Source organism: Oncorhynchus mykiss, chromosome 19 (genome assembly GCF_057628025.1).
Source record: "Oncorhynchus mykiss isolate SJ-2025 chromosome 19, ASM5762802v1, whole genome shotgun sequence".
Lineage (NCBI taxonomy): Eukaryota > Metazoa > Chordata > Actinopteri > Salmoniformes > Salmonidae > Oncorhynchus > Oncorhynchus mykiss.
Genome location: NC_143040.1, coordinates 61,620,254 through 61,647,745, shown reverse-complemented (window position 1 = coordinate 61,647,745; position 27,492 = coordinate 61,620,254). Strand labels below are relative to the sequence as shown.

The 27,492-nt window shown below is 45.0% G+C and overlaps 1 protein-coding gene across 1 annotated transcript in view; it reads right to left on the bottom strand.

The window, feature by feature from the left end:
• The window catches only part of LOC110498105 (prepronociceptin), a 38,007-nt gene extending 34,436 nt beyond the window's left edge, over window positions 1-3,571 (bottom strand). Inside the window, exon 1 of the mRNA XM_036955070.2 lies at window positions 3,385-3,571. The gene's annotated coding sequence lies outside the window, so the exon portion shown is untranslated. The remainder of the gene's footprint in view (window positions 1-3,384) is intronic.
• Window positions 3,572-27,492: the final 23,921 nt, after the last annotated feature.

The following is a 27,492-nucleotide window of genomic DNA, read 5'->3' as shown; positions in this document are numbered from 1 at the left end:
TCCTTGCTGTTTGGGGTTTTAGGCTGGGTTTCTGTACAGCACTTTGAGATATCAGCTGATGTACATTTGATTTTGATTTGATATTGATTTGATATTGAATTTGTTCATTTAGGGTTGGTGCAGTAAGGCTTGTATGTTAACCCACTGCACTGCTAACTGTCTGGGGCTTTCCTCTTATTCACAGCACCAGAATAGCTCTAGGCAGTAAATATAAATCTAGTATGGGAGAGTGGGATAAATTGAGCCAAAGAGGTATGTTGAGTCACCCTTGTTTCTAGGAAACCATACACAAAATTAATAGTTTGACCAAATATTTTTTGAAATAGGTCATAATTGCATTGAGTCTGTGAAGGAAGAAACCACATGGAAAAAAAGTGGTAAGCAACTGTGAACAAAGGATTTATGGACTACAGCTGTAGATAGCCCCTCATTAAGTGGTGGTGGTGGTTCATTGACAGAACACACAAAATGAGTCCTGGAAAGCAACAGAAACTGACCCCGTGCTTTAGCCTAAGTCTTGGGCAGCTATGTGCTCTGCCGTCATCAGATCATCAACAGGAAATTTCTTTGCAGACAGTATTTTGCACCGAAAGCATAAAGATTTAACCTTCTCCCTGGGGTGTTAACTGTGGAAAATAATAGCCTTGCATCGTCTCGGTGGAGATGCATCGATTTAAAGACCAGGGGATCAATGGGAGGATAATGAGAGTGATGGGAGAAATATGCTCCTGTCAAGGGTCAGGACTTTAACTGTGCCACGAGCACTGAGAACAGAGAGAAAAAGCACAGAAAGAGAGCACAGAAGAGCTAGAAAGAGCACAGAAAGAGAGAGCTCAGAAAGAGAGAGCACAGAAAGGGAGAGCACAGAAAGAGAGAGAGCACAGAAAGAGAGCACAGAAGAGCTAGAAAGAGCACAGAAAGAGAGAGCTCAGAAAGAGAGAGCACAGAAAGGGAGAGCACAGAAAGAGAGAGCACAGAAAGAGAGAGCACAGAAAGAGAGAGAGCACAGAAAGAGAGCACAGAAGAGCTAGAAAGAGCACAGAAAGAGAGATCTCAGAAAGAGAGAGCACAGAAAGGGAGAGCACAGAAAGAGAGAGAGAGCACAGAAAGAGAGAGCACAGAAAGAGAGAGCACAGAAAGAGAGAGAGCACAGAAAGAGAGAGAGCACAGAAAGAGAGAGCACAGACAGAGAGAGTGAGCACAGAAAGAGAGAGCACAGAAAGAGGGAGAACACACAGAGAGAGAGAGAGAGAGCACAGAGAGAGAGCATAGAAAGTGAAAGAGAGCACAGAAAGAGAGAGAGAACACAGAAAGAGGGAGAACACAGAGAAAGAGAGAGAGAGAGAGAGAGAGAGCACAGGGAGAGAGAGAGAGAGCACAGAGAGAGAGAGCACAGAAAGAGAGAGAGAGCAGAGAGAGAGAGCACAGAAAGAGAGAGAGAGAACAGGAAGAGAGAGCACATAAAGAGAGAGAACACAGAAAGAGAAAGAGAGCACAGAGAGAGAGCACAGAAAGAGAGAGCCCAGAAAGAAAGAGCACAGAAAGAAAGAGCACAGAAAGAGAGAGAGCACAGAAAGAGAGAGAGCACAGAAAGAGAGAACACAGAAAGAGAGAGAGCACAGAATGAGAGAGCACAGAAAGAGAGATAGAACAGAAAGAGAGAGAGAGCACAGAGAGAGAGAGAGAGAGAGAGAGAGAGAGAGCACAGAAAGAGAGAGCACAAAAAGAGAGAGAACACAGAAAGAGAGAGAGAGAGAGCACAGAAAGAGAGAGAGAGCACAGAAAGAGAGAGAGAGCACAGAAAGCGAGAGAGAGAACACGGAAAGAGAGAGAGAACACAAAGAGAAAGATAGCAAATAAAAGAGAGAGTGCTCGGTTTAAGCAGTGACTGTGTACCAGCAGTTACTCTTGTACACATCGCGAAACTCACCGAGAGAGAAAGAGAGAGCTCAGAAAGAGAGAGAGAGAGCACAGAAAGAGAGAGAGAGCACAGAAAGAGAGAGAACACATAAAGAGAGAGAGAACACAAAGAGAAAGAGAGCACAGAAAGAGAGAGAGAGAGAGAGAGAGAGAGCACAGAAAGAGAGAGAGAACACAGAAAGAGAAATAGAGCAAATAAAGAGAGAGAGAGAGAGCACAGAGAGAGAGAGAGAGAGAGAGAGAGAGAGAGAGAGAGAGAGAGAGAGAGCACAGAAAGAGAGAGAGAACACAGAAAGAGAAATAGAGCAAATAAAGAGAGAGAGAGAGCACAGAGAGAGAGATAACACAGAAAGAGAGAGAACACAAAGAGAAAGAGAGCACAGAAAGGGAGATAGAGCACAGAAAGCGAGAGAGAGCACAGAGAGAGAGAGCACAGAAAGAGAGAGAGAGCACAGGAAGAGAGAGAGATAGAGCACAGAGAGATAGAGAAAGATAGAGCACAGAAAGAGAGAGAGCACAGAGAGAGAGAGATAGAGCACAGAGAGAGAGAGTGAGCACAGAGAGAGAGAGAGAACACAGAAAGAGAGAGAGAGCACAGAAAGAGAGAGAGCACACAGAGAGAGAGAGAGAGCACAGATAGAGAGATAGAGCACAGAGAGAGAGAGAGAGCACAGAGAGGGAGATAGAGAGAGCACAGAGAGGGAGAGATAGAGCAGAGAGAGAGAGAGAGAGAGAGAAGAGAGAGAGAGAGAGAGAGAGAGAGAGAGAGAGAGAGAACACAGAAAGAGAGAGAGAGAACACAGAAAGCGGGAGAGAACACAGAAAGAGAAAGATAGCAAATAAAAGAGAGAGTGCTCGGTTTAAGCAGTGACTGTGTACCAGCAGTTACTCTTGTACACATCGCGAAACTCCATGAAGAATATACCATACAACACAAATAAATCGTTATCAAGTAAAAATATTGCCATGTTATTTTACATTCTAACTTGATGAATAAAATCCAAATAAATAGTATTTTCTTCTCCTTAGCAATTTACTGTCCTCTCCTTATGTCTTGATATTGCATCAAATAAATCAATCTAATCTACCAAATTGTTGCTCACTTACTGTGTGGTTTTTATTTTCCTTTTTAACTCATTTATTTCAGTGGCATTCTACATGCTTTACCTGTAAATGACAGTGGGAAGAACTCCTCCATACTTCAGCAAGAACCCAGAGAGAAATTCTACATTGCTCAAACTGATAACTAACTAACCCTAAAAACACTTGTCACCCTATAAATAAACCAGCCACCAGAAGATTAGTCAAACTGCACTAAGCTGTTTGGCAACTTCTCAGGTTTAAAACTGAACCCAAACTCCTTCAGTATCAGCCAGGGAAGTATCCCAGCAAAAAATCAAGCCAGGTGATTTCTCCCCCCACCTCCACCTTAAGCCAAGCCTGAAGGTCGAAGGTCAGTCTTACCTGAGTACTATAGAGGAGTTTGGGCGCAGGTCCTTTAAGTGATTTTGGTCTAAAGTGCAGCAGCTCTAGTTAGTGTCCTGTCTTCTTTCTCAGTGTATTTCATCTATACAGACAGGCTGTTGCTCAGACCTCTTATAGAGGGGCACACCCCTCCCTCTGGTGCTGCCCCCTGCATCCCCCTTTCACTTTCATCACAGAGAGGAGGGGGATGGAGAGAGTGGAACGAGAGAGGGAGGGGTTGGAGACTTAGAAACAGAGAGCTAGTGAGAGAAAGAGGGGATGGAGACTTAGAGACAGAAACCTAGTGAAAGAGAGGGTTTTGGAGAGATGGAGAGAGGGAGAGAGAGGGGGTGAGAGAGAGAGAGAGAGAGAGAGAGAGAGAGCGAGAGGGGGGAAGGAAGGAAAAAAGGAAAAAAGGAAGGAAGGAAGGAAGGAAGGAAGGAAGGAAGGAAGGAAGGAAGGAAGGAAGGAAGGAAGGAAGGCTTATTACATATGATGGACAGGCAGACTTCCATTAGTTTGTCAATGCGGACGTATAACCTGTGGTCTCCTACTTCAGCTACCCAACACATTTAGCAATTTTCAAACACCTGAACAGCCTTTTCCTGCATTATAGCGCTATAATCATTATGCTCAATTCTATATAAAAAATATATGTATATTTTTCTCCGTATCTAAGCATACATCTTGAGCTCTCTATCCTCCTGACTGGTGGTTCCTTTTTTAAAGCAATGAAATAAGCTTCTCTGCATCTCTGGGTAAATGATGGAAAGGAATGTGTGTTATTCAGTACATTTAGTTATTACTTGCTTTTCTGAAGACTACCAACCTTACCAGCAGGCATGCAACTAAAACAGTTAAATAATCTAGCTACTGATAGCCTGAAATGGACTCTTGGTAGCTAGTCATGAGGTTGGGAACCGATCTGGGCTAAAGACAACTTCAGAAAACTGCTAGGTCACGAGTAGTATTACAGAGAAACAACAACAACAAACATTTTTTTTAAATAAATAAATACATATATATATATTTTTAAATTACACCTCTGAGGGGGAACGTGACCCGGTGACCCGGTGACCCTGTGACCCCTACAAGCCTCTGTGCTTTCCTACTTCCAGATAAAATCATCTTGGTAAAATTGACCTTTTAATAATTGTATTAATTGAGTCTATTCTCGAGATGACAAAGCCATAATAATTTCATCTTTCTTCCTCTCGTTGTGTTATCTCTAAACCCTGGTCCGAGTCAGTGATCCAGTCCATTAATCGCTCATCCTTATCTGTGCAGCTACTGACGTACATGTAGCGTTGGTTCATCATACTAGCCAAAGAACAAAAATCCAACCCAAAAGATTCACAACCTTGAAAGGGATATTTTTTTAAAATGTCAACTTCATTTTCATCATCTCCAGCATTACCTAAACATCAACGTACTTGAAAAGGGCGCATTTCTATGTTTTGTAGTAAAAAAGAAAGAGGAAGATAAGTGTTTCCACTGACATCATCGGTGCGCTACATGTGATTTTAACCAATTATGACGAGGCATTGCCTACTAATTACCTCCTAATTGTCCACTAATTGGTTGAAGATGTCATTGGAAACACTTGTCTTCCTCTATCTTTTTTTACTACAAAACATAGAAATGTTCACTATGATTATTATTATTTGACCCTGCTGGTCATTTATGAACATTTGAACATCTTGGCCATGTTCTGTTATAATCTCCACCCGGCACAGCCAGAAGAGGACTGGCCACCCCACATAGCCTGGTTCCTCTCTAGGTTTCTTCCTAGGTTTTGGCCTTTCTAGGGAGTTCTTTCCTAGCCACCGTGCTTCTACATCTGCATTGCTTGCTGTTTGGGGTTTTAGGCTGGGTTTCTGTACAGCACTTTGATATATCAGCTGATGTAAGAAGGGCTGTATAAATGCATTTGATTTGGTTTGATTTGAAATGGGCCGTTTTCACCAATATTGATGTTGGGGGGTGGTGCTAATTTCCCTTTAAGTACGTTTGACGCAAACAAATCCTCTCATTGGCATATACACTGAGTGTCTCCATGACATAGACTGACCAGGTGAATCCAGGTGAAAGCTATGATCCCTTAATGATGTCACCTGTTAAATCCACTACAATCAGTGTAGATGAAGGGGAAGAGAAAGAAGGATTTTTAAGCCCTGAGACATGGAATGTGTATGTGTGCCATTCAGAGAGTGAATGGAAAAAACATATATTTAAGTACCTTTAAACAGGGTATTGTAGTAGATGCCAGGAGCACCAGTTTGTGTCAAGAACTGTACCGCTGCTGGGTTTTTCACCTCAACAGTTTCCCATGTCTATCAAGAATGGTCCACCACCCAAAGGACATCCAGCCAACTTGACACAACTGTGGGAAGCATTGGAGTCAACATGGGCCAGCATCCCTGTGGAACACTTTCGACATCTTGAAGTGTCCATGCCCAGATGAATTGAGGCTGTTCTGAGGGCTAAGGGAGGTGCAACTCAATATTAGGAAGGTGTTCCTAATGTTCTGTCCACTCAGAGGAGTTGTTCCTTAGAGAGCATTGCAGTCAACAGAGCCACAGATAAAGATGTCTATATGTCTCACAGTCTTAAGGCTTTAATTAAGACCATTCAATCAAAGTGGTTGTGCTTTCCTGTTTGTATGTGTTCGTGTTTGGTTACTTCCCACTGGGAAAACAACAGTTCAATCAATGTGATTTCAACCCCCCAAATTTATGTGATGACATTGAATCAACGTGGAAAACTACTTATGATTTATTGAAAGTAATCACTGTAAATGCATTTAGTCTTTTAACTTTTAATCTAAATCCAATGACACGGTGAAATGTTTAGTTGATTTCACGTTGAATTCACGTTAGTTGAAGGTGCAAACCAATGTAAATGAAAACTAGACATTGAACTGACGTCTGAACCCAGTTGGTTAACTTTGCATTGTTAATAAATGTTTGTTTTGTTTTTGTTTGGATGAGAACAACCCCCTCTAACACACACCCAGACCCCAAACCCCCTCTAACACACACCCAGACCCCCCACCCCCTCTAACACACACCCAGACCCCCCACCCCCTCTAACACACACCCAGACCCCCCACCCCCTCTAACACACACCCAGACCCTCCACCCCCTCACAAACACACACCCAGACCCCCCACCCCCTCACAAACACACACCCAGACCCCCCACCCCCTCTAACACACACCCAGACCCTCCACCCCCTCTAACACACACCCAGACCCTCCACCCCCTCTAACACACACCCAGACCCCCCACCCCCTCACAAACACACACCCATACCCCCCACCCCCTCTAACACACACCCAGACCCTCCACCCCCTCTAACACACACCCAGACCCTCCACCCCCTCAAACACACACCCAGACCCCCCACCCCCTCACAAACACACACCCAGACCCCCCACCCCCTCTAACACACACCCAGACCCTCCACCCCCTCTAACACACACCCAGACCCCCCACCCCCTCTAACACACACCCAGACCCCCCACCCCCTCTAACACACACCCAGACCCTCCACCCCCTCTAACACACACCCAGACCCCCCACCCCCTCTAACACACACCCAGACCCCCCACCCCCTCTAACACACACCCAGACCCTCTACCCCCTCTAACACACACCCAGACCCCCCACCCCCTCTAACACACACCCAGACCCCCCACCCCCTCTAACACACACCCAGACCCCCCACCCCCTCTAACACACACCCAGACCCCCCACCCCCTCACAAACACACACACACACACAGACCCCCCACCCCCTCACAAACACACACCCAGACCCCCCACCCCCTCTAACACACACCCAGACCCCCCACCCCCTCACAAACACACACACACACAGACCCCCCACCCCCTCACAAACACACACACACCCAGACCCCCCACCCCCTCTAACACACACCCAGACCCCCCACCCCCTCTAACACACACCCAGACCCCCCACCCCCTCACAAACACACACACAGACCCCCCACCCCCTCACAAACACACACACACACACAGATCCCCCACCCCCTCACAAACACACACACACACAGACCCCCCACCCCCTCACAAACACACACACACACAGACACCCCACCCCCTCACAAACACACACACACACACAGACCCCCCACCCCCTCACAAACACACACACACACAGACCCCCCACCCCCTCACAAACACACACACACACAGACCCCCCACCCCCTCACAAACACACACACCCAGACACCACACCCCCTCACAAACACACACACACACAGACCCCCCACCCCCTCACAAACACACACACACCCCCTCACAAACACACACACCCAGACCCCCCACCCCCTCACAAACACACACACACACAGACCCCCCACCCCCTCACAAACACACACACACAGACCCCCCCCTCTCACAAACACACACACACAGACCCCCCACCCCCACCCCCTCACAAACACACACACCCAGACCCCCCACCCCCTCACAGACACACACACACAGAACCCCCCAGAGACCCCCCGCCCCCTCACACACACACGCATCGGAAGCCCCCAGACCCCCGCCCCTCACACACACACCCAGACCCCCCATCCCCCCACACACACACGCACACAGAACCCCCTCCCCCAGACCCCCGCCCTCCCTTACACACACACAGAACCCCCTCCCCCAGACCACCCCATCCTCCCTCACACACACACAGAACCCCCTCCCCCAGACCCCTTGCCCTCCCTCACACACACACAGAACCCCCTCCACAAGACCCCCCGCCCTCCCTCACACACACCCACACACACACACACACAGAACCCCCTCCCCAAGACCCCCCGCCCTCCCTCACACACACCCACACACACACAGAACCCCCAGAACCCACCCACCCACCCACACACACACACAGAACCCCCAGACCCCACCCACCAACCCCCACACACACACAGAACCCCATTCCCCCAGACCCCACCCACCCACACACACACACACACAGAACCCCCAGACCCCCCCACCCACCCACACACACACACACACACACTTCTCAAAACCACCACCACCGTCACAAACACACAATCTTGACCTTTTAACTTCCCTCACAGACAACGTAAACCCAATCTGTGTGTTGCACTCAATACCTAATGACTGTACTATTCTAGCCACTTAGTTGTCCAGACAAATTGAGCCGCTGTGTTCTGTGACAAACTGATAGTGGACAGTACTGAACAGCAGTAGAATCACAGGTCCTCTCCAGTACAACAAAGAGCAGCACATTTAGATTGTAATAGTTTAGATTGTGAACTCTACTGATCATTGGTCCAAATTACTGTTGTACGTCAGTAGACTAGTCCACTCGAGCAATGTCGATCTGATGTATGACAAATACTATTGTCTTGATATGATACGCTTTTTAAAACCTTGGAAAACCTGGACTTTTCAATGGTGGACCTGGGAGTGAGGTCACCCAATGGGCACAGACGTCAATTCAACGTCTATTCCACGTTGGTTTGACGGTGGAAACAACATTGATTCAACCTGTGTGCCCAGTGGGCAGTGTGATGGGTGGTGTGGTACATCGTAGCAGAGGACATGTGGAGTTGGACTGGTGGGTGTGGTAGCCTTCTGTACACTTTAGTAGTGGACACGCGTTGAGCTGTTTACCTTGTCCTTGCCTCCATCCTTCACCTCTCTGTATGCGAGTACCGTCACGCCCCTCACAGGTCAAAGGCCTCCCATTTCTGCATGGGGGTACCCTTCTCTCACGGGGCGTGTCACAGAGGGCGCTGACAACATGGGCTGCCTGCAAATTGACATGACGTTAGAATCTATAGACACAGGGCTCCCCATTCAAGTCAATGAGGATTCTATTTCCATGGACATGACAACAAGTTCAGTCATGCAAATATAAAACTGGGGAGAATTCTGGAGTCTGTGACTTTATTTGGGCTTTTTGTTTGTACTTACTTGATGATTCGTTAGTCTGACACCTTGGCCTACCTTTTGTTCATTACCATTGGGTCTAATTAAACATTTCAGGTCTATTTCCTGACCCTCCTTCGGACCTCACTAACCGGTAAACTTCTCAGGTTGACGTTAATTGTCATGAATCCTGCACTGGAGGCAGAACTGGTTGATTTCTGCTAGATGGGCCAGCTGCAAAGTCAAAATTGTCTATATTGTAAAAATGTATGAAAACAACAAATTTGCTTATTGGTCTTCACTTAAGGTTAGGGTTAGGCATTAGGGTTAGTAGTGTTGTTAAGATTAGGGTTAGGTTTAAAATAAGATTTTATGACTTTGTGTCTATGCCAGCTAGAGACCACTCTGCTGAGCTGCCTCCAGGTGAAGATTCATGACAATAAATGACAATTTGCCTAAACTTCAGCTCCATGTTAGGCAAACAACTTCACAAAATGCATGGACAGTGTCATTTATCTTCATTCTACAAGGAAAACAACCCTATGAGCAAAAGGCATTGAAAAGATGCTGAAAATACATTGAAAATACATGTGTTTTATAGAAAAGAAGAAAGAACAAGCCCTGATCCAAATATACTGTACTTGTCAAGCGAGTGCTGTGAATGTACAAGCCTCAAGGGACATGTAATATATCTTTAAAGTTCTCTCAGTTTCCGTATGAAGTAGAGCACAGATACATAGTTAGCCTACATTCCGTGGGTGGTTCAAAGGTGTTGAACTGCACCTTTGAAGACAAACAGGAAATAGCTACTTTACAGTAGGACAAAATGTCCTCACAGTTGAAGATATTCCACCATTTTGTCTTGTTTGTGTAAATGTTAGTTTTTTCTCTGTATTTGTGGAGGACACTCTCTCACCCCTTTCTCTCCCATCTCTCTCCCCTCTCTCTTACCTCTCTCTCCCCTCTCTCACCCCTTTCTCTCCCCCCACTCTTATCTCTGTCTCCTCTCTCTCTCCCATCTCTCTCCCCACTCTCTCCCCTCTTTCTCCCCTGTCTCTCCCCTTTCTCTACCCTCACTCTTATCTCAGTCTCCCCTCTCTCTCTCTCCCTCTCTCTCCCCTCTAAAAAAAAATCTTATCGAATTTTATTTGTCACGTGCAGAATACAACAGGTAGACGTTACAGTGAAATGCTTACTTACAGGCTCTAAGCAATAGTGAAAAAAAGGTATTAGGTGAACAATAGGTAGGTAAAGAAATAAAACAACAGTAAAAAGACAGGCTATATACAGTAGCGAGGCTATATACAGTAGCGAGGCTATAAAAGTAGCGAGGCTACATACAGACACCGGTTAGTCAGGCTGATTGAGGTAGTATCTACATGTAGATATGGTTAAAGTGACTATGCATATATGATGAACAGCAGTAGCGTAAAAGAGGGGTTGGCGGGTGGCGGGACAATGCAGATAGCCCGGTTAGCCAATGTCCCCTCTCTCACCCCTTTCTCTCCTCTCTCTCTCCCCTTTCTCTCCCCTCTCTCTCCCCTTTCTCTCCCCTCTCTCTTAACTCTCTCTCCACTTTCTCTCCCCTCTCTCTTTCCTTTCTCTCCCCTCTCTCTCCCCTCTCTCTCCACTTTCTCTCCCCTCTCTCTCCACTTTCTCTCCCCTCTCTCTCCACTTTCTCTCCACTTTCTCTCCCCTCTCTCCCCTTTCTGTTCCCTGTCTCCCCTCTCTCTCCCCTCTCTCTCCACTTTCTCTCCCCTCTCTCCCCTTTCTGTTCCCTGTCTCCCCTCTCTCTCCCCTCTCTCTCCACTTTCTCTCCCGTCTCTCCCCTTTCTGTTCCCTGTCTCCCCTCTCTCTCCCCTCTCTCTCCCCTCTCTCTCCACTTTCTCTCCCCTCTCTCCCCTTTCTGTTCCCTGTCTCCCCTCTCTCTCCCCTCTCTCCCCTTTCTGTTCCCTGTCTCCCCTCTCTCTCCCCTCTCTCTCCACTTTCTCTCCCGTCTCTCCCCTTTCTGTTCCCTGTCTCCCCTCTCTCTCCCCTCTCTCTCCCCTCTCTCTCCACTTTCTCTCCCCTCTCTCCCCTTTCTGTTCCCTGTCTCCCCTCTCTCTCCCCTCTCTCTCCCCTCTCTCTCCACTTTCTCTCCCCTCTCTCCCCTTTCTGTTCCCTGTCTCCCCTCTCTCTCCCCTCTCTCCCCTTTCTGTTCCCTGTCTCCCCTCTCTCTCCCCTCTCTCTCCACTTTCTCTCCCGTCTCTCCCCTTTCTGTTCCCTGTCTCCCCTCTCTCTCCCCTCTCTCTCCCCTCTCTCTCCACTTTCTCTCCCCTCTCTCCCCTTTCTGTTCCCTGTCTCCCCTCTCTCTCCCCTCTCTCTCCCCTCTCTCTCCACTTTCTCTCCCCTCTCTCCCCTTTCTGTTCCCTGTCTCCCCTCTCTCTCCCCTCTCTCTCCCCTCTCTCTCCACTTTCTCTCCCCTCTCTCCCCTTTCTGTTCCCTGTCTCCCATCTCTCTCCCCTCTCTCTCCCCTCTCTCTCCACTTTCTCTCCCCTCTCTCCCCTTTCTGTTCCCTGTCTCCCATCTCTCTCCCCTCTCTCTCCCCTCTCTCTCCACTTTCTCTCCCGTCTCTCCCCTTTCTGTTCCCTGTCTCCCCTCTCTCTCCCCTCTCTCTCCCCTCTCTCTCCACTTTCTCTCCCCTCTCTCCCCTTTCTGTTCCCTGTCTCCCATCTCTCTCCCCTCTCTCTCCCCTCTCTCTCCACTTTCTCTCCCCTCTCTCCCCTTTCTGTTCCCTGTCTCCCCTCTCTCTCCCCTCTCTCTCCCCTCTCTCTCCACTTTCTCTCCCCTCTCTCCCCTTTCTGTTCCCTGTCTCCCCTCTCTCTCCCCTCTCTCTCCCCTCTCTCTCCACTTTCTCTCCCGTCTCTCCCCTTTCTGTTCCCTGTCTCCCCTCTCTCTCCCCTCTCTCTCCCCTCTCTCTCCACTTTCTCTCCCCTCTCTCCCCTTTCTGTTCCCTGTCTCCCATCTCTCTCCCCTCTCTCTCCCCTCTCTCTCCACTTTCTCTCCCCTCTCTCCCCTTTCTGTTCCCTGTCTCCCCTCTCTCTCCCCTCTCTCTCCCCTCTCTCTCCACTTTCTCTCCCCTCTCTCCCCTTTCTGTTCCCTGTCTCCCATCTCTCTCCCTCCCTGTCCATCTGCGCTTCATTATGAGATAGACATCAGAGGCCTAAGACACACACATGCACACACACACACACACACATGCACACATACACACACACATACACACACACATACACACACACATGTTAGGCAGATAGATGAATGAGGGAACTGGGGCGTGGCCCTTTACGAGGACAGACAAGACAAATGTTTGAAGGGGGATTAATCAAAACAAGACGTATATAATTGAGTTAAATTACTGATATGGTGGATGATGAGGGTGAGTCATAAGGCCATTGATTTCTAATTATAGGACAATTGCAGGACAAACAACACCCACGAAACACACCAGAATCAGAATGAAGCACACCAATCATGATAAAGAAGTACTGGCTACAGCAATGTATGCACCAATCATGGTAAAGAAGTACTGGCTACAGCAATGTATGCACCAATCATGATAAAGAAGTACTGGCTACAGCAATGTATGCACCAATCATGATAAAGAAGTACTGGCTACAGCAATGTATGCACCAATCATGATAAAGAAGTACTGGCTACGGCAATGTATGCACCAATCATGGGACATAATTACAGTGTAGCAAAAGAAGCTTTGAGAGATTTCGCCTTTATACTTTCAGTGTAATAAATCTTTCTAGGGCTGTACAGTGTCAGTGTAACATGTTATTTTTTTTCGATGAAAGCCAGATGTCATTGTGTTACCTTCCTCTCCCCGGAGTGAGACTTTGGCTCAGGTGGTGCAGGGTGATGGGAGAGACAACAAGGCAAAACAGAGTCCATGGCCTCGTACAAATACATTCCAAAACCTTCTTTCCTCACTTCAATTATCCCTTTCTTGATGGAAGTCATCAATAAACTGATCATGTTGGATGATGGAAAAGTCATAGAATGGGCACCATGCCAGATCAGTGATTGCCTCAAGGAAGGGGCAGCAAGAAGGGTGCATCTTGAAAGTGTTGGAATGGGGCCCATTAGTATAATTCAACACCTTTTGTAATGGTCAACTCCAAGCCATCCAGTCCAGTACCATGGAGCGTTCTTAACCCCTTCCGGTGTCACAGATGGACCGACTAGGGCCCTCAAACTCAACTCTGGACCTCGAAGTCAGTTCCAATGTATTTTTTTGTTGTTCCTCCTAATCAGGGACTGATTTACACTTCCCCCACCCCCTGCTCAATTTCCACTTTATTGATATTAAGTCCAACTCTGATTATTCAATACAAAGGCATGAGTTGCCTGGAACCATAATGAAATAATTTTCATACCATAAGGGAAATTAATACATTTAGTTTATAATGTAGATACGGAATGACAACTACAGTAGAATTTGCATAAAACACATTTTGTTGCATAATGTGTTGCTATGTTTGTATATCTCAAATTATTGTGAAAAAGAAAGGAATTACTTATGCAAAATTCATGTCCACAACACTATTTTTTATAGAGTGCATTTCAATTACAAATAAAGGCAGTAGGTTACTTTGGTCATGAAGGATAGGAGGAAGGTTGGTAGGGGAGGATGGGAGGATGGGAGGGCGTATAACACAAAGGTCAAGCTACCCAAACGTAGCGTGTTCAAATCACATGATGGACAACTTTAACATTTTAGCTGATTAGCTAGAATATTAGCTAACCATACCTTAACCCTTTAACAACTTTGCTAGCGTGTTACCTAATCCTACCCCTAACCTTAACCTTAACCCCTAGCCTAGCTAATGTTAGCCACCAAGCAAACCTAGCTAAAGTTAGCCAAAACAAGAAAATTGTGTATTGGACACAAATGCGTTATGAAGAAAATTGTGTGGTGACTGTCACAAATTTTGAATAAGTAATTTGTGTCTGTTTCATGTGATAGTGTGTCTGGGATAGTGTGTTGGTTTGCAAATGTCTGAGTGGGGACTCGATGACCCAAATGGAATGGATGTTCTCTCTCTCTCAGACACACACACACACACACACACACACACACACACACACACCTGTGCAATGAGGAGCTGTTACTTTTGCCAGCCCTCAAAGTGAGAGTGAGCAAGGTCATTGCTATGGTTCTCAGGTGGCTTGTGTGTGTGTGTGTGTGTGTGTGTGTGTGTGTGTGTGTGTGTGTGTGTGTGTGTGTGTGTGTGTGCGTCCGTACGTGTGCTGTCACCCCGAAGTCAATCGACTCTATGTGTCTTGATGGAAAATAGTTTGGTAAACATAAAAATGTCTAAATGAAGTAACGACAAACCAAACATTGAGTTGATTTTGACATAAAAAATGTAAAACTTTGCACAATTGCCCCTATCACTGCCATTGATTGTTATCGGTAGCATAATTAAGAAGAGATCCCAAATAATATTTATTATCTTTCTAATTACCGATCTTTCTAATTACACTATCGGAGATTGGCGCTGAAAATTTAAAATAAAATAAAAATATACAGTGCCTTGCGAAAGTATTCGGCCCCCTTGAACTTTGTTAACTTTTTTAACAAATCAAAAACTGAAAAATTGGGCGTGCAAAATTATTCAGCCCCCTTAAGTTAATACTTTGTAGCGCCACCTTTTGCTGCGATTACAGCTGTAAGTCGCTTGGGGTATGTCTCTATCAGTTTTGCACATCGAGAGACTGACATTTTTTCCCATTCCTCCTTGCAAAACAGCTCGAGCTCAGTGAGGTTGGATGGAGAGCATTTGTGAACAGCAGTTTTCAGTTCTTTCCACAGATTCTCGATTGGATTCAGGTCTGGACTTTGACTTGGCCATTCTAACACCTGGATATGTTTATTTTTTAACCATTCCATTGTATATTTTGCTTTATGTTTTGGATCATTGTCTTGTTGGAAGACAAATCTCCGTCCCAGTCTCAGGTCTTTTGCAGACTCCATCAGGTTTTCTTCCAGAATGGTCCTGTATTTGGCTCCATCCATCTTCCCATCAATTTTAACCATCTTCCCTGTCCCTGCTGAAGAAAAGCAGGCCCAAACCATGATGCTGCCACCACCATGTTTGACAGTGGGGATGGTGTGTTCAGGGTGTTGCTTTTACGCCAAACATAACGTTTTGCATTATTGCCAAAAAGTTCAATTTTGGTTTCATCTGACCAGAGCACCTTCTTCCACATGTTTGGTGTGTCTCCCAGGTGGCTTGTGGCAAACTTTAAACAACACTTTTTATGGATATCTTTAAGAAATGGCTTTCTTCTTGCCACTCTTCCATAAAGGCCAGATTTGTGCAATATACGACTGATTGTTGTCCTATGGACAGAGTCTCCCACCTCAGCTGTAGATCTCTGCAGTTCATCCAGTGATCATGGGCCTCTTGGCTGCATCTCTGATCAGTCTTCTCCTTGTATGAGCTGAAAGTTTAGAGGGAAGGCCAGGTCTTGGTAGATTTGCAGTGGTCTGATACTCCTTCCATTTCAATATTATCGCTTGCACAGTGCTCCTTGGGATGTTTAAAGCTTGGGAAATCTTTTGTATCCAAATCCGGCTTTAAACTTATTTACAACAGTATCTCGGACTTGCCTGGTGTGTTCCTTGTTCTTCATGATGCTCTCTGCGCTTTTAACGGACCTCTGAGACTATCACAGTGCAGGTGCATTTATACGGAGACTTGATTACACACAGGTGGATTGTATTTATCATCATTAGTCATTTAGGTCAACATTGGATCATTCAGAGATCCTCACTGAACTTCTGGAGAGAGTTTGCTGCACTGAAAGTAAAGGGGCTGAATAATTTTGCACGCCCAATTTTTCAGTTTTTGATTTGTTAAAAAAGTTTGAAATATCCAATAAATGTCGTTCCACTTCATGATTGTGTCCCACTTGTTGTTGATTCTTCAGTTTTATATCTTTATGTTTGAAGCCTGAAATGTGGCAAAAGGTCGCAAAGTTCAAGGGGGCCGAATACTTTCGCAAGGCACTGTATATAATGCATGCAAAATGCTCATATAATGTCTAGAGATGCCTGATTACATTTTGTAAAAATGATATCCATTTTTGGCGAAGTATAGTCACTTTTGTTAGGTTTGTTACGTATAAGGGTATTAAGTCAAGCAAACCTGACATTTGCATAGATTGTTTTGTTTACAATTTTTTTTTATTATTATTATTTTTCATTATTATAAAAAACATTTTTAATAAATATTATGTGTGTCTCCTTGAGCAGTACTATCGCTCCAGATTGTTTTATGCATGGGAAACTGGGTCTGGGTTTATAAGGGTTAAGTTACCTGAAGTTTGTAGTGGCTGTTTTCAAGAAAAGTGAGACATAGGTTACAGTTTCTCCAGATCCAAAGACTACTTTCAGCATTAGGATCCATGTAACATTACGTTGTAAAATGCTGAACTTCCCCTTTAATGCTGGCTCTTACAAGTTGTACCCATCACCTAGTGTACATTTGCCAATGACGGTAATAATTTTTCATACTATAACTGTAAGTAAAATGATCCACCTGATGAAGGAAAAGTACCATCATCAGTAAACATCCCTAAACAGACCAAACTCTCATGACTCATGGTAGCAAGTCAACTACAGTAATTGTGAAAACGTTTTACTATGGGAAAAGCTAACAGCTACTGTAGTTGTTCTGAAAGGTTTAAGCAGAGGGTTAACTCAGAGTTGATTCTATCTAAACCAAGACAATTGACAATCTAGCTGGCTTCGTGATGGCATGTTTTCCCAAACTAGTCTGACTGTTGTTGGCCTGATGACACATTCTGGAATGTTGACGGTCTCAGAAGAGACACAAAACTCTAAATGAGCAATAAGCGCTCTTTGTCAAGCTGGCAGCAACCGCTATTTACACTCTAATTAGTTTGGACAAGGCCTGAACACAGATATTTTGGTGCTCTAAAAAATAACGTTTCCTCACGGTCTTGTAGTTGCTCTTCTTGCAAAGGCCCATAAAAGGATGAAAAGGGGAATGTGTGTGTGTGTGTGTGTGTGTGTGTGTGTGTGTGTGTGTGTGTGTGTGTGTGTGTGTGTGTGTGTGTGTGTGTGTGATACGTATGTGCCCTGCATCAAGTGTGTCTGCGTTTTTGTGTTTATTGTATTGGATGTGTGTGTCAGTCAGAGAGCATCATTGCTTTAAGGGCATGTAGTGCACAAATTACTCTATTAAATTAATCAATGTCGCTAATTAAACAGTCATTAGGAAGTTAAAAGTCATTAACATCACATCAGGGGGAAATGACTGCTGGGTAGACAGTTATTTAGAGAGAATGAATGACAGTCTAAATATACACTTCTACATTGTTTCTGTGCTGCTCTGCTGTTTGTTCCTACTTGGCTACCTGCCAAACTTTTCTCTTTTAATAACCGTTCAAAATAATTCTGTATTTAACAAGTTTACAAACGTCTTAATTTTGTCATTCAACTTTTTCACCCCGGACAAAGACCTGCAGGACCTCCTCCAGCCCAAAAAGCTAAGTAACATTATGCCTTCAAATTGCACTCGTTGTTCTCGTAATATGCAGGAGAACATCGCCTTATGGTGACAATTGTTAGGCGAAGGCAATGTAAGAATAGGAAAGGATGAAACAGTGTCTGTGCCACCAGTAACTACAGGTTGTAGTATTAAGCGACTTGTCGGAGTCAGAACCCGAGCCTGAACATTCTTGGGTCTCTCCTCCACCCGTTACGGGGTCTGAGCCGCCCAAGCCTCCCACCATTAACTCTGACAAATTATTGGCAACTCAATTACCTGCAACATTAGACTTAAAAATAATCATCCAGAGATCATACATTGTTTACCAGGGGGCCGGGCCACCGACGCAAAGGCAGTGCTGGCTGAGGCTAAAACTGGCTAAAACTGGCTAAAACTGGCGAGTGTTGTTATCCACGTTATCCACGTAGGCACCAACAATGTTAGGATGAAAGTTACCAAGTGCAACATAGCTTCAGTGTGCAACTTAGCCTGAAAGATGGGTTGGCATCAAGTAATTGTCTCTGGCCCCCTCCCAATAAGGGGGAGTGATGAGCTCTACAGCAGACTCGCACAACTGTTTTCTGCACCTCCCAAAAGATTGAATTTGTAGATAATTGTCCCTCTTTCTGGCACTTACCCACAAACAGGACCAAGTCTTGCCTGCTGAGGAGTGACAGACTCCATCCTAGCTAGAGGGGTGCTCTCATTTTATCTATCAACATAGACAGGGCTCTAACGCCTCTAGCTCCCCAATGAGATAGGGTGCAGGCTAAGCAGCTGTTAGCCAGCCTGCCATCTTAGTGGAGTTTGTGTCAGTGTAGTCAGCTCAGTTTTCCCCATTGAGATCGTGTCTGTGCCTCGATCTTGATCGGGCAAAACTAAATGGTGGTGTTCGCAATAACAATGTCACTGGAATAAAAACCTCCTCCATTCCTATAATTTTTTTAAAGAGATTGTGATAATAACTCACATCTCAAAATAGGACTACTTAACATTTTAGATCCCTCACTTCTAAGGCAGTCATGGTCAATGAACTAATCACTGGTCATAAACTTGATGTGATTGGCCTGACTGAAACATTGATGAATTTACTCTGTTAAATGAGGCCTCTCCTCCTGGTTACACTAGTGACCATATCCCCGCGCATCCCTCAAAGGCTGAGGTGTTGCTAACATTTACGACAGAAAAAATTTAATAAAATAATGACTGCATTTTCATCTTTTGATGTTCAAGCCATGAAATCTATGCAGCCTACTCATTCACTTTTTATAGCTACTGTCCACAGGCCTCCTGGGCCTTATACAGCATTCCTCACTGAGTGGGTTTGGTCCAACGTCTCGGGACCAATCATACCTTGGATCTAGTTTTGTTCTGTGGAATCGACATTGTGATTCTGAATGTTTTCCTCAAAATCCTGGATTATCGGGTTACCATCTTATTATGTTTGCAATCGCAACAAATAATTTGCTTATACCCCAACAAAGGATTATCAAAAGCTGCGCTATAAGTTCTCTGACAACTCAGTTTCCTAGATGCCCTTCCAGACTCCCTTCCACCTACCCAAGGACGCTAGAGTACAAAAATCAGTTAACCTCCTAAGCAAGGATCTAAACTTAACTTTGCGTAATACCCTAGATGCAGTCGCACTGCTAAAAACCAAAACAATTGTCATAAGAAACAAGCTCCATGGTATACAGAAAATACCCGAGCCCTGAAGCAAGCTTCCAGAAAATTGGAACGGAAACTTGGAAGCCTTCCAATGCTTGGAAAGACAGTACTATGCAGGAAACTTGGAAGCCTTCCAATGCTTGGAAAGACAGTACTATGCAATATCGAAAGCCCTCACTGCTGCTTGATCAACCTACTTTTCCAACCTGACTGAAGAGAATAAAAAAATCCCAAATGTATTTTTGATACAGTCACAAAGCTATCTAAAAAACAGCATTCCCCAAGTGAGGATAGCCTTCAATTCAGCAGTGATCAATTCATGAACTTCTTAGACGAAAAGATCATGATCGTTTGAAAACAAATTACGGATACCTCTTTGAATATGCGTATTTCTCCAAAACTCAGTTGTCCTGAGTCCGCACAGAACTGTCAAGACCTTGTGTCAAGGCCTTGTTATTTTTGATCCTGTATTTCTCGACACATTCACAAAAATAGACATGGCCTCTAAACCTTGCAGCTGTCTACTTGACGCTATTTCAACTAAACTACTGAAAGAGCTACTTCCTGTGCTTGGGCCTCATATGTTAAACATAACAAACAGCTCCCTATCCTCTGGATGTGTACTAAACTAAAAATGGCCGAGCCGCACTTGTAAAGTAGGTAAATGACCTATTAATGGCGTCAGACCCAAGCTCTGCGTCTGTCCTCGTGCTCCTAGACCTTAGTGAGTCTTTCGGCTAAACCGGTCACCGCATTATTTTGGAAAGATTGGAAACTCTAATTGGTCTGTACAGGCCAGTTCTGGCCTGGTTTAGATCTTATCTGTCGGGAAAGATATCAGTTCGTCTCTGTGGATGGTTTGTCCTCTGACAAATCAATGGTAAGTTTTCTGTGTTACTCAAGGTTCTGTTCTAAAACCACTATTGTTTTCACTATATATGCTACCTCTTGGTGATGTCATTCGGAAACACAATGTCAATGTTCACTGCTATGCAGACGACACACAGCTGTACATTTCAATGAAACATTGGGAAACCACAAAATAGCCTACCTCGGAAGCCTGTGTTTCAGACATAAGGAAGTGGATGATGGAAAATGTTTTACTTTTAAACTCGGACAAAACAGAGATGCTAGTTCTAGGTCCCAAGAAACAAAGAGATCTGCTGTCGGATCTGACAATGAATCTTTTCCATCTTTGTAACATTGCAAAAATCAGAAACTTTCTATCCAAAGATGTATCCATGCTTTTGTCACTTCTAGATGGGACTACTGCAGTGCTCTACTATCCGGCTACCTGGATAAAGCACTAAATAAACTTCAATTAGTGATTAACACGGCTGCTAGAATCATGACTAGAACCAACCATTATTTATCATATTACCCCAGTGCTAGCCTCTCTACACTGGCTTCCTGTCAAGGCTAGGGCTGATTTCAAGGTTCTACTGCTAACCTATAAAGTATTACATGGGCTTGCTCCTGTCTATCTCTCTAATTTGGTCCTGCCGTACATACCAAATCAAATCAAATTGTATTTGTCACATACACATGGTTAGCAGATGTTAATGCGAGTGCAACGAAATGCTTGTGCTTCTAGTTCCGACAATGCAGTAATAACCAACGAGTAATCTAACCTGACAATTTCACAACTACTACCGTATACACACAAGTGTAAAGGGATGAAGAATATGTACATAAAAATATATGAATGAGTGATGGTACAGAACGGCATAGGCAAGATGCAGTAGATGGTATAGAGTACAGTATATACATATGAGATGAGTAATGTAGGGTATGTAAACATATAAACGTGGCATTGTTTAAAGTGGCTAGTGATACATGTATTACATAAAGATGGCAAGATGCAGTAGATGGTATAGAGTACAGTATATACATATGAGATGAGTAATGTAGGGTATGTAAACATTATATTAAGTGGCATTGTTAAAAGTGGCTAGTGATACATTTTTACATCAATTTTTCCATTATTAAAATGGCTGGAGTTGAGTCAGTATGTTGGCAGCAGCCACTCAATGTTAGTGGTGGCTGTTTAACAGTCTGATGGCCTTGAGATAGAGGCTGTTTTCCAGTCTCTCGGTCCCTGCTTTGATGCACCTGTACTGACCTCGCCTTCTGGATGATAGCAGGGTAAACAGGCAGTGGCTCGGGTGGTTGTTGTCCTTGATGATCTTTATGGCCTTCCTGTGACATCGGGTGGTGTAGGTGTCCTGGAGGGCAGGTAGTTTGCCCCCGGTGATGCGTTGTGCAGACCTCACTACCCTCTGGAGAGCCTTACGGTTGTGGGCGGAGCAGTTGCCGTACCAGGCGGTGATACAGCCCGACAGGATGCTCTCGATTGTGCATCAGTAAAAGTTTGTGAGTGCTTTTGGTGACAAGCCGAATTTCTTCAGCCTCCTGAGGTTGAAAAGGCGCTACTGCGCCTTCTTCACCACGTTGTCTGTGTGGGTGGACCAATTCAGTTTGTCCGGGATATGTACTCCGAGGAACTTAAAACTTACTACCCTCTCCACTACTGTCCCGTCGATGTGGATAGGGGGGTGCTCTCTCTGCTGTTTCCTGAAGTCCACGATCATCTCCTTTGTTTTGTTGACGTTGAGTGTGAGGTTATTTCCCTGACACCACACTCCGAGGGCCCTCACCTCCTCCCTGTAGGCCGTCTCGTTGTTGTTGGTAATCAAGCCTACTACTGCAATGTTGTCTGCAAACTTGATGATTGAGTTGGAGGCATGCATAGCCACGCAGTCGTGGGTGAACAGGGAGTACAGGAGAGGGCTCAGATGCACCCTTGTGGGGCCCCAGTGTTGAGGATCAGCAGGGTGGAGATGTTGTTTCCTACCCTCACCACCTGGGGTCGGCCCGTCAGTAAGTCCAGTACCCAGTTGCACAGGGCGGGGTCGAGACCCAGGGTGTCGAGCTTGATGATGTGTTTGGAGGGTACTATGGTGTTAAATGCTGAGCTGTAGTCGATGAACAGCATTCACAAAGGTATTCCTCTTGTCCAGATGGGTTAGGGCAGTGTGATTGCGATTGCGTCGTCTGTGGACCTATTGGGGTGGTAAGCAAATTGGAGTGGGTCTAGGGAGTCAGGTAGGGTGGAGGTGATATGGTCCTTGACTAGTCTCTCAAAGAAACTTCATGATGAGGGAAGTCGTTTGGCTCAGTTACCTTAGCTTTCTTGGGAACAGGAACAATGGTGGCCCTCTTGAAGCATGTGGGAACAGCAGACTGGGATAAGGATTGATTGAATATGTCCGTAAACACACCAGCCAGCTGGTCTGCGCATGCTCTGAGGACGCGGCTGGGGATGCCGTCTGGGCCTGCAGCCTTGCGAGGGTTAACACGTTTAAATGTTTTACTCATGTGGTGAGTCCACAGGTTTTGTTAGCGGGCCGTGTCAGTGGCACTGTATTGTCCTCAAAGCGAGCAAAGAAGTTGCTTAGTATGTCTGGGAGCAAGAAATCCTGGTCCGTGACGGGGCTTGTTTTCTTTTTGTAATCCATGATTGACTGTAGACCCTGCCACATACCTCTTGTGTCCGAGCCGTTGAATTGCGACTCTACTTTGTCTCTATACTGACGCTTAGCTTGTTTAATTGCCTTGCAGAGGGAATAGCTACACTGTCTGTATTCGGTCATGTTTCCAGTCACCTTGCCCTGGTTAAAAGCAGTGGTTTGCGCTTTTAATTTTTGCGCGAATGCTGCCATCAATCCACGGTTTCTGGTTTGGGAATGTATTAATAGTTGCTGTGGGTATGACATCGCCAATACACTTGCTAATAAACTCTCTCACCGAATCAGCGTACCTACACGTACGCTACGGTCACAAGACGCAGGCCTCCTTATTGTCCCTAGAATTTCTAAGCAAACAGCTGGAGGCAGGGCTTTCTACTAGAGAGCTCAATTTTTATGGAATGGTCTGCCTATCCATGTGAGAGACACAGACTTGGTCTCGACCTTTAAGTCTTTATTGAAGACTCATCTCTTCAGTAGGTCCTATGATTGATTGAGTGTAGTCTGGTCCAGGGGTGTGAAGGTGAACGGAAAGGCACTGGATCAACGAACCGCCCTTGCTGTCTCTGCCTGGCCGGTTCCCCTCTCTCCACCAGGATTCTCTGTCTCTAACCCTATTATAGGGGCTGAGTCACTGGCTTACTGGTGCTCTTCCATCCCTTCCCAAGGAGGGGTGCGTCACTTGAGTGGGTTGAGTGACTGACATGATCTTCCTGTCCGAGTTTGGTGCCCCCCTTGGGTACGTGCCATGGGGGAGATCTTTGTGGGCTATACTCAGCCTTGTCTCAGGGTAGTAAGTTGGTGGATTGAAGAGATCCCTCTAGTGGTGTAGGGGCTGTGCTTTGGCAAAGTGGGTGGGGTTATATCCTGCCTGGTTGGCACTGTCTGGGGGTATCGTCGGACGAGGCCACAGTGTCTCTCGGCCCCTCATGTCTCAGCCTCTAGTATTTATGCTGCAATAGTTTGTCGGAGGGGGGGGGGTGCTAGGTTCAGTCTGTTATGTCTGGAGTATTTCTCTTGTCTTATCCGGTGTCATGTGTGAATTTAAGTATGCTCCCTCTAATTCTCTCTCTTCCTCTCCCTCCCCTCCCGGAGGACCTGAGCCCTAGGACCATGCCTCAGGACTACCTGACCTTGCTATCCCCAGTCCACCTGGTCGTGCTGCTGCTCCAGTTTCAACTGTTCTGCCTGCGGTTATGGAACCCTGACTTGTGCACCGGACGTGCTACTTTGTCCCGGACCTACTGTTTTTGACTGTCTCTCTCTTCCGCATCTGCTGTCTCTAACTCTGAATGCTAGGCTATGAAAAGCCAAGTGACATTTAATCCTGAGGTGCTAACCTGTTGCACCCTCTGCAAACACTGTGATTATAGTTGGTCATCTATAAACGTTTGAACATCTTAGCCATGTTCTGTTATAATCTCAACCTGGCACAGTCAGAAGAGGACTGGTCACCCCTCAGAGCCTGGTTACTCTCTAAGTTTCTTCCTAGGTTCCCGCCTTTCTAGGGAGGTTTTTCTAGCCACCGTGCTTCTACATCTGCATTGCTTGCTGTTGTTTGGGGTTTTAGGCTGGGTTTCTGTACAGCACTTTGTGACATCGACTGATGTAAAAATGGGTTTATAAATACATTTGATTGATTTATTGATGCTGGGTCGTGCATGCCCTGAGCTCGTGAAGTGAGCGTTACTGGAGCGAAATTGGAGAGGGTGAGAAGGCCGATGCTCTAACCTTTGGGGAAACTCCAGTCAAATTGGGCACGCTCTACTCCTCTCTCCGCTCCAGCTCCGCTCTGCTCACATACTCTGGTGCTGAACATTATGTGGCCAAAAACAGGGGCCTCAGGTAAAAACAATGGCCGATGTGGGGGGCCTCGAGGACAAAAATAGACCAGTGTATGAGAAATGTCTGTGCTGATTTCTGGTCCCAGTCCTTTGCTGCCTCATGGTTTTAATCAACCTGAACCCAGACAATACTTACTGATGCATTTGTCCTGTTTTCCTCTGTACACAGCGGAATGGGATGGGATGGAGAAAACTGAGAAAAATCTGTGCTTGTGAAGTGTGTGAAGATAACAGCTGTTATCTTTTTCTCTGCAGGTACTGTGAGTCGTGATCCAATTGAGGTGCTACTGAAGGAATTTGTTGACTCCTGAACCCAGGGATAGTACACAATGCTTTTTAAATTTTGAGAGAAAAATGTTGAATCCTGACCAAACACACACTGATGTGAAAAGCTGTTGTTTTAGGAATAAATAACATTTTTCATTTCCATATTCCTTTTAGTAATTTAGCAGACAATCTTATCCAGAGCGACTTACAGTTAGTTAGTGAATGAATTAATGAATCTTTAATAAATCAGTGTTAAGTGAAGGGAAGTCTGTCATCTTAGGAGAAAATGAAGATCTTTCTTGAGGATGAATGAGTAAAAGGAGGATATTCCCAGCGATCTTCCACAGACAAAACTATTCAGGTTTCTAAAAGGAAAAGAATAAAGACAAAAGTTTCTCAACAGGATTACTGAAACCTACCTTCTTTGTTCATTAAACCTCCTGAAAAGCTTAACCAAACTTCCCAATAATAAACATTACTTCATATATAACCTTTCCAGTGTGTCACAAACTAGTTGTATCAACATTATTTCCATATCATTTGAACAAATACATGAAATGTGATGACGTGGAAAATGTATTGGATTTGCAAATGTTTTATTTTAACCCTAGATCCAATGGGACGGTTAAAATGTTAGTTGGTTTTTACTTTCAATTCACATTATTTGACAACTGTATCAAGTGTAAATCAAAACTAGGCATTGAACTGACATCTGTGCTCAGTGGGTAGTTCTTTCGATGTATTTTCTTCTGAAAGTCATTCATTACTGTAGTAAAAGAACTGTGGTACAGTATGTACAGTGCCTTCAGAAAGTATTCATACCCCTTGATTTATTCCACCTTTTGTGTTACAGCCTGAAAGTGAATAAAACAATTATCTCACCCATCTATAGTACACACAATGTCCCATAACGGCAAAGGTAAAACATGTTTTAGAAATGTTAGCACATTTATTGAAAATGAAACACAGAAATATTACATTTACATAAGTATTCTCACCCCTGAGTCAATAATTTGTAGATGCACCATTGGCAGAGATTACAGCTGGGTGTCTTTCTGGGTCAGTCTCTCTAATAGCTTACAGCTGGGTGTCTTTCTGGGTCAGTCTCTCTAAGAGCTTTCCATTGGATCATGTGGAAAGCTCTTAACATATGCACAGTATTCTTTTTTAAATTATTAGCTCTGTCAAATTGGTTGTTGATCATTGCTAGACAACCATGTTCAGGTTTTGCCATAGATGTTTGCCTTTTCACTCTGTCAATTAGGTTAGTATTGTGTAGTAACTGCATGGTTGTTGATCCATCCTCAGTTTTCTCCTATCACAGCCATTAAACTCTGTAACTGTTTTAAAGTCACCTCTGGCCTCATGGTGAAATCCCTGAGTGGTTTCCTTCCTCTCCGGCAACTGAGTTAGGAAGGATGCCTGTATCATTGTAGTGACTGGGTGTATTGATACACCATCCAAAGTGTAATAAATAACTTCACCATGATCAAAGGGAATTCAATGTCTGCTTTTTTTTACCCATCTACCAATAGGTGTCCTTATTTGCGAAGCATTGGAGAACTTCCCTGGTCTTTGTGGTTCAATCTGTGTTTGAAAACAAGGTTGTTCACTATCGGCATGCCTATTTATTATGGCCATCGAAATGGCCATAAAATCAGATCCAACAATAATATCAAGGGCTTAGAAATCCAGGGCTTAAAAACAATGGTGTCAGTGAATGCTGATGATTAAAGTTTTGGATTCCTCCACAGCCTCATAGATGAACTAATATGAACTAATTATGATGTGTCAAACCCTGATCTGTTTCACCTGTCTTTGTGCTTGTCTCCACCCCCCTCCAGGTCTTGCCCATCTTCCCCATTATCCCCTGTGTATTTATACCTGTGTTCTCTGTTTGTCTGTTGCCAGTTCGTTTTGTTTCATGAAACCTACCAGCGTTTGTTCCCCCTGCTCCTACAGCACAGCTGACTGCTCTTTGCAACGTTATTGCGTTGGCCAAATGTTACAAAGTAGCGAGGTACAGTGCCAGCTGTCAGAGTCAGATACATGCTTATTGCTGAGAACAGTTCCATAACTTTGGGGCTGTACAACTTATTCAACAAGCTGGCAAACTAGCTATTCAAACAAGCTTGCACTAGGCTGCCAGCTGGAGCAAGTTCAGTCAACTGATCGAACATTGTTTGCCGTAGTAGCCAGTGTGTCATAGCTACCGAGAGCGGAGTGATTTTAATAATTAGGAACTAGTGTTAGGCGGATGAAAAAAGAAAATCAACCATGTAAAAATCCCTACAAGACAGATTGGTTGA